The sequence below is a fragment of the Sphaerodactylus townsendi genome, linkage group LG01 (genome assembly GCF_021028975.2).
Source record: "Sphaerodactylus townsendi isolate TG3544 linkage group LG01, MPM_Stown_v2.3, whole genome shotgun sequence".
Taxonomy (NCBI): domain Eukaryota; kingdom Metazoa; phylum Chordata; class Lepidosauria; order Squamata; family Sphaerodactylidae; genus Sphaerodactylus; species Sphaerodactylus townsendi.
This window is the reverse complement of record NC_059425.1, coordinates 120,109,408-120,117,085: the sequence shown is the minus strand read 5'-3', so window position 1 is coordinate 120,117,085 and position 7,678 is coordinate 120,109,408. Positions and strand designations below refer to the sequence as shown.

General features: G+C 39.4%; 1 long non-coding RNA gene across 1 annotated transcript; it reads left to right on the top strand.

Moving 5' to 3' along the window:
- Positions 1 to 2,355: 2,355 nt before the first annotated feature.
- On the top strand, positions 2,356 to 6,847 carry LOC125439089. The gene is made up of 3 exons (XR_007245477.1): positions 2,356 to 2,486; positions 4,758 to 4,763; positions 6,835 to 6,847. It is a non-coding gene; the product is annotated as an uncharacterized LOC125439089 (long non-coding RNA).
- The last annotated feature ends 831 nt before the right edge of the window (positions 6,848 to 7,678 follow it).

Genomic DNA, 7,678 nt, shown 5'->3' with positions numbered 1-7,678 from the left:
TGCACTGTTGAGATCACATGGAGATACCAAAGTAGCAAGTAAAAACCTAAAAAAATACAAACAAAAATTCTTGTTAACAATGTAATTTTTAATAATTGGAAGTGGTGGCGGAGGGAACTTGCTAATTTTTTTTGTTTAAGATAAGTTATGCCCTATTTGTGAAGTACTGAAAAGTGTTCTGTGCCTTGACCTAGATAGCAGGGGGAGACTTCAGAGGAGGAGGAGGAGGAGGAGGAGGAGGAGGAGAAGAAGAAGAAGAAGACGACGACGACGAAGAAGACAAAGAAGACGAAGAAGACGAAGAAGACGACGACGACGATTTGGCCATTCATCTTTCAAAGACACAGGGAATTCAAGTATAGGATGCCTTCTGGATCACTCTTATCCACATGCTTGTTAAATTGATCAAAAACCTTCCAAGGAGTAAGTGAAGCCGGCCTTCCCTTTGCAGAAGCCATGCTGATCTTCCCTCAGTAAACTTTCTTTCTTGGTGTTCTTGCTAATTTTCACTTTAAGGTCAAAACTTCACCTTTTTTCACTTCAGTCAGACTCTGTTCTTCAGACACGTTTCCCAGAAACTTTGGCTTCAGCATGGGTAAGTGCTTCACATCTTCCCAAGTGAAAACAGATGCAAAGAAATCATTCAATTTCACACCATATTCCCATCTTCCTCAAGGAATCCATTTTTTTCCCATTGTCATCCACCTACCTCCCTAGCCAGTTTCCCACTCCTGATATGTTTGAAGCAAGGCTAATTGTCTTTTTTTTCGGTGAACCAATCTTCAAAATTTCTTTTTGCTCACTTCCACTTTTTAAATGAAGTCTTTATACTTTTTATGGCTCTCTTGATTGAAGTCATTAACCATGTAGGCATCCTTTTAAATTTGTTTCTACCTTTCCTGATTTGAGGTATGCATTCTATCAGTATAGTTTTAAGTAGTTCTCAAGCGTTATGGAGGGATTTTAATATTTTTATTTTCCATTTTAACTTTCTCCTGTCTGGTTTCCTCATTTTAATTCCTTCTTTTGAAATCCAAGTGATTGTTTGGACTTTAAGGGCATTTGTTGACATGAGTGCTGAATGGAATAACATTCTGGTCACCATTCCCAATCACTGCAACAAACATTTATATCTTGCACCAGGTCTCAAGTTGCACCCACACAAGTTGCTTCACCTCTAGGTGATTTTGTGACCAGCTGCTTCAGATCACAGTCTTTTATGATGTCTAGAAATTTTATTTCTGTAGCTAAATTCAAACACATATTTGTTTTTGTCCAATTAGTAGTTGAAGTTACTCAGTATCACAACATTCTACACTTTAGTTACCATTCTTATTTTCCTCTCCATTTTGAATTCTGTCTCCTGGTTTAGTTGACGGACAGTAGTACACCTCGCTTTTAAGTAGCCCACAGGACCCTATATCTCCACACTCTGTGACTCTGTGAGGAGGTTTCTTCCCTAGATGTTTTCTAGCTTACTTGATTCTATGTTGTCTTGTCTTATCAATCACAACCTTTACTGGCATAACAGAAAAAAAACCTTATATACAATCAGGATGCAGTTTGATGATAAACAATAGTAACTTAGCAACAACTTCAGAGATGAGCTCGTCATCATTATCTAACAAGTACATATTTTTTGCTTATCAGATAAACCAGGTTTGTTTGCCAATAACAGATTCAGCAAATTGGTTCTTACAGTCATATAAAAAGGCAGTATAATAACATATGGTGAACAGTTTGCATGCACTATACTATTTTTTTCTATTCAACAACAACCTTTATTAGGCATATAAAATAGGCTCTAGAGCGTTACCAGACATTTACGAAGTACAAATCAAGAGTACATTCAAAACGCAGACAGAAAGGCTGTATATAGCAGTATACATTACTTAGAAAGTTCTGTCACTTGCAAAAGAAATTTTGCTACTTTTTCCACAACAGAACTGTCAGAGTCTCTTTCAGATTTGTCTAGGGCCAGGCTGGGAGAGAAATTCCTAATGCCCACGTATCTCGGTCAGTCAAGAATAATGTGAGCAAGAGTCTCCACTTGGTTTTTACAGTGTGGACAAACCCGATCCTGGAGAGAGATGGATAAGTAACAGCCCTTTGTAATGGCTGATGGGAAAGTATTGGATCTGGCCCTTGTGATAATCCATCTCTGTTGGAGTTCAGTTAATAATTCAAGATATTTGGCTATGTGCCCCTGTTCCAGTATTATTCCGACAGAGAGGGGTGAGCATGATTTATTTGCTTGCCCCAACAGGACATAGTATTCCTGTTCTAGGTTTGGGTGACAGCATACAGAGATCTTCAAGTAATAAACCTATTGAGTAAATTTTTGATTTGAGAAGTTGATACCATTCGGAGGCAAATAGATCTGGGCACGCAGTATGCGTTAAACTGCGCACATCAGAGTTAAAACATAATTTGATCCAATACTTGAATGTATCAGCCATGCTCTTGTTTCTGGTAGGTTCTGACCAGTATTCTTTCAATAGAATTGTTCCATGCAGTTATCCATAAAGGAACTCCATAGAGAAGTTGCTGAACTACCTTGGAGTTGAAAACCTTTAGGGCTGCTGGGACATATCCCCTTCCCCTGGTGTGAAAAAACTTTACCACCGCTGAAGCAGTGTGATAACTTCCTTTTATAGCAATTTCTCTGTGTTTGGCCCATGTGGCTTTATGATGAAAAGTTAGGCCTAGGTATTTAAAGGACTTGGAGTGTTCGACCTTAACCCCATTAATAAGCCATCTAGAAGGCTTAAATACATTGGAAAAGTGACATTTTTTATTTTTCTGGGTTTAAGGACCGGAAGTTAGATGTACAGTACTCCATAGTTTTTTTAAGGAGCCTTTTAAGACCCACTTGAGACCTAGAGATCAATATCACGTCATCAGCATAAAGTAGGAGTGAAATGGGTTTGTTTGAAAGAACTGGGCTGTGTGCATTAACATCTGACAACACATTTACCAAATCATTAATAAATAAGTTAAACAAGACTGAGGCCAATATACAGCCTTGCTTAACACCTGTCACAATGGGAATCTTTGGGGTTAGGTCTCCAGAGTTTGTACATTTTATCTGGCAGGTTGTGTTTGAATAGAGAGATTTTATAAGTAATAATAATTTAACATCAATCCCCATCTCTGTTAACTTAAGCCACAGCAACTCTCTTACAACTGAATCAAAAACACTTTTCAAGTCCAGAAAGGCAGCAAAGATCTTAGATCGCCCACTTTTTTGTGTTTTAATAAGAGGAGGTTGAGGATCACACAGTGATCAAATATAGAGCATCCTTTTTAAAATCTTATTTTTCCATCATTGATCCAGGTACATAGCCTATTTAACAGATGTTTGGCATAAAGTTTACCGGAGACAGATAAAAGGCTGATGGTTCTGTAATTAGCTGGTGACATATGGTCAACCTTTTTGAATATTGGTGTTATTATTGCATTTACCCAAGACCCTGGGACAGTACCTGACCAGTCGACCAAAGTAAACAGAGCAGCCAGAAGGGGGGCCCATCAGCCCAGGAATGCTTTGTAAAAATGTGGGGACATTAGATCTGGGCCAGGTGATTTATACAGTTTCAACTGGGCAATTAATAGTCTGATTTCTGAGACTGAGACTGTGGGCCAGGGAGCTACCTGACTGAGAGGTGTCAGGTCGTTCTGCAAGGCCGATTCATTGTCTCCTTTAAATAGACTTTGAAAATATGTAAACCAATTCTTGGGACTGATATTAAACATTTAAAAGGTTGGTGTACGCATGGCTCCTGTAACTAATGAATAGAACAGTCTTGTGTTGTTACTCCTTGTAGCTTGTATTAGAGCATTCCATAGGGATTCAATGGTCTTTAGTTTGTTTTCACGAACCAGTTGCATTAGCCTGGACCTGAGGGAAAAATATTCTCAAGGTAAGGTTGCTGCTTTGCTGCTTTTAAAGGTATTGTAGATTTTTCTGATTTGATTTTTCACCTCTTTACATTCCTTATTGAACTCCTTGTTCAGAAATTTGTCAGAAGGAGGTTCATTGGGACTTGAGTATCTTGCAACTTTATCTGTAATGGTTTTCAAGAGTGCCTCATATTGTTCTAAAAATTGGGTTGGTGATGTTGTTGCTATTAAGTCTTGCCTGGCTTAAGTTAGGAGAGGAGAAGAAAAAAACTCTTCAAGTTTCATTTCAGTGGCCCTATTCCAAATAATTCTTGGAGTCTAGATAAGCATAAGCTATGAGACCTAAAATTAAGAGCTGCTTTTTTCAGAAAAAGCACAAGTGGCATGTGATCGCTCCAAACCTGACAGTCCACTTGAAAGCTCTCAACCTGTTTGAAACTTGCTTGAGAGGCTAGTACAGGGGTAGGGAACCTGTGGCTCTCCAGATGTTCAGGAACTACAATTCCCATTGTAGTACAGGGGTAGGGAACCTGCGGCTCTCCAGATGTTCAGGAACTACAATTTCCATCAGCCCCTACCAGCATGGCCAATTGGCCATGCTGACAGAGGCTGATGGGAATTGTAGTTCCTGAACATCTGGAGAGCCGCAGGTTCCCTACCCCTGGGCTAGTATGTAATATATAATACTATTACTGCACACTGATACATGGGCATAGTCACCTGAGGTTGCATATTGGGTTAAGCCATTTAAGTGTATTATACCAAACTGAGAGCAAAATTTCACAAAGTCAATCCCTGCCACATTAGTCAAAATATCTTTTGATTTTCTGGTTAAAGAAAAATATTATGGGCAGTTTTCTGTGTCCAGCCCTACCAACTTCTGGAGGCACATACTATTTCAGCAAGAGAGATTTTTTTTACACCTGCCTGATTGAATTGCAGAGGGAAGTGCATTGCATCTGGAAAGGGAAAGGACCTTCCGATGGTTAGGAAAAGTTAATTGGAACAGATATGTGGCTGCCTGGAATGTTTTGAAAAGAATTCTGAGATGTGAAAGCGAACAAGATCTGACGGCTTCACTAATAAGGTTCTAAAACTCTTGATCTAGTAGTGTTTGTTTTAGGACTCAGAAGATTTCTTTGGGAGGTAACATAGGTAGGGACTCCAAAGAAAAGCCCAAAGTAGATATCTTTTTTCTTCTAGAGCTCACCATCTGAAGGAATGAAATTTAGCAAGGACCTAGTAAGTAAAGCTGGTATCATCAGAGTTAAAACAAAGATAGATCCAAAACTTAAGAGTGGTGGGCAAAACCCTGGTCACTAAACACTGCTGTCCGGTTTCTAGGCAGAACACAGAAATGGAACACAATGAGATAACTGGAATCTTATATAAAAAACACAACTGGACTCGCTTAGGTGAGTGGTTCCATGCTGCTATCCACAATGGGATACTGTATAGGAGTTGTTGAGTTTCCTTGGTGTTGAAAGCCTTAATCGCTGCTGGAACCTATTCATGCCCTTTATTAAAGAAATATCATTGGATAGCTAAAACACTGACCTTGCTGACAGTGATCCCATGGTCCCAGTGGGTGGTCCAGCCAACTGTACAGCGAAAGTGAAGCCCCAGATACTTAAATGGCTTCACTTGAGCTTGCCTTCTAAAATCCAGTTGGTAGATCTCCAGGACTTTGAGAACATTAAGATCTTTGATTTTGTGAAATTCAAGGATAGGCTATTGTTATTACAATAGTCATAAAAACTAACAAGAAAGTGCTTTAAGTCTACCCTGGAACTAGACAAAAGGACAGCATCGTCCACGTATAAAAGAATCAGGATATGGAACTTGCCCAGTCTCGGGCAGTAAGAATTGACTTCCTTACAAAGACATGTCAAGTCATTTAAAAACAAGTTAAAGAATACAGGTGCTAGTATACACTCTTCCTTCATATCTCTGGTAACATTTATTTTAGAGGAGAGTAACCCTGAGTTGGGGCATTTAATTTGACAGTTTGTATCCCTACATAGGGATTTAATGAGAAGAAGCAGTCTATTGTTTATACCCATTCTGGCCAGTTTTCCCCAGAGTAAGTTTCTAGAGATTAAACTGAATTTCCCCTTAAAATCTAGGAAGGCAACATATAGTTTTCCTTTCAGATTCTTATTATGTTTCAATAAGAGGCAGTTTAGAATCAGTCAATGATCAAGGGTAGAGCGATCTTCCGTAAAGCCTACTTACTCAGGGCCAAGATTCTTGTTTCTGGAAATCCAGATGTTATGTTTACTAAGTAAATGCTTGGCATACAGCTTGCTTATCACAGAAAGTAGGCTGACAGGCCTGTTGTTGGTTGGGGATGTATAGTCACCCTTGTTGAATACTAGACCGCTGTCTTGTCTAAATATTGGCAGACTAGTTCTCTTTCGGTTCAAGTGAAGCCCATTTCTTTTGTACAGCCTTGACTTTTCCCATAAAGTTCCTCAGCATCTACAGGTATAAACTCCTCCTCCTAGCACCAGTTTGTCATCTACACATTGACACATCTAATGTGTGCCTGGCCCTGGCCCTACACATGGCACAGGTAGCAATTCTGAGAATGCTACCTTGGAGATCCTGGCCTTTAGCTTTCCGCCTAGTAACCTAAATATAACCTCCAGGATACAGTGTGAACCTTGATTGCTGACTCCTCTCCTGCATTAACTATCAGCAACATTTGCAGCCAGCAGGTAGGTCACTATGTGGTCAAAATGCCTATCAGTGACACTATTCTCTTAATGGCTGAATTATTAGGAATACCAAAAAGCCTTAGAAGGGTATCCTCAGCACAAAAGGATATAAATTCATTGTGTGAGGAAAGGGTCCCTCTGAAGTGACTATTTGCAAACTCTTTAGTCTGATGCCTTTCAAACTCAAAACCATCACTCTTCATGACAGCAGAAGCATAGGACAGTTCAAACAGTCCCCAAGCGATTACATATCTCTCCACTTTTCCAAGTTGGCAACCCCACCTCAATGGAACTAACCTTCTTCCCAAGAGCAGAGGTCTACATTTCAATCACACAGCCATGATTTCCATACATAAACAAATAATCATATGTGTGATTCTCTTTCCAAAGCACTGGATGGCTCCTCTTCCTCTGCTGCTATTGTAACTTCATTGTTGCTTTGGTTGTTTAAATGTGTTAAACTATGTAAAATCCTATAACTAGAAAGTTAATGTAACATAGATTTTATCTTCCAACATTGGTCTTATACAACAGCTTTATTTGTTTCTTTTTAGTAGATTTGCCTCTGTGATTGTCACTTGCTCCTCCATATGCTCTGCCATTAAGCCATCACAATTAACTTTCTCCATTAGTGGGTCTCTTTGCATGCTGTGTTTATGCTCCACATCCTGCTGTCTGATTTTAGTTGCCTCTGATTAAATCTTGCTTACCAATATGACTGATAGCATCTTCTCCAAGCCCCAGAAAATAGCAAGTTTTATCAGATGACTCATCTCAGTCATCAACAGCAAGAGTTCCTCCCACCACAACTGCATGCTTGTAACAAGCTGCACAAAAAGTTAAATTCAGTTTCAGAACCACAAAGTCCTAGTAAAAATTCCATTCACTTACTGACTCCCTCTTTGTTTCTTTTACCACTCCCACAATTAATTCCCTCTGTTAGTTGCTCTGTTCACTATTAATCATTAGAGACCATCTTTGATTTGTAGTTCGTTAGAAAGCATCTTTGATTGTAGTGTGGCACATCCATCGCTGGTTCAGCATGGCCAAATATG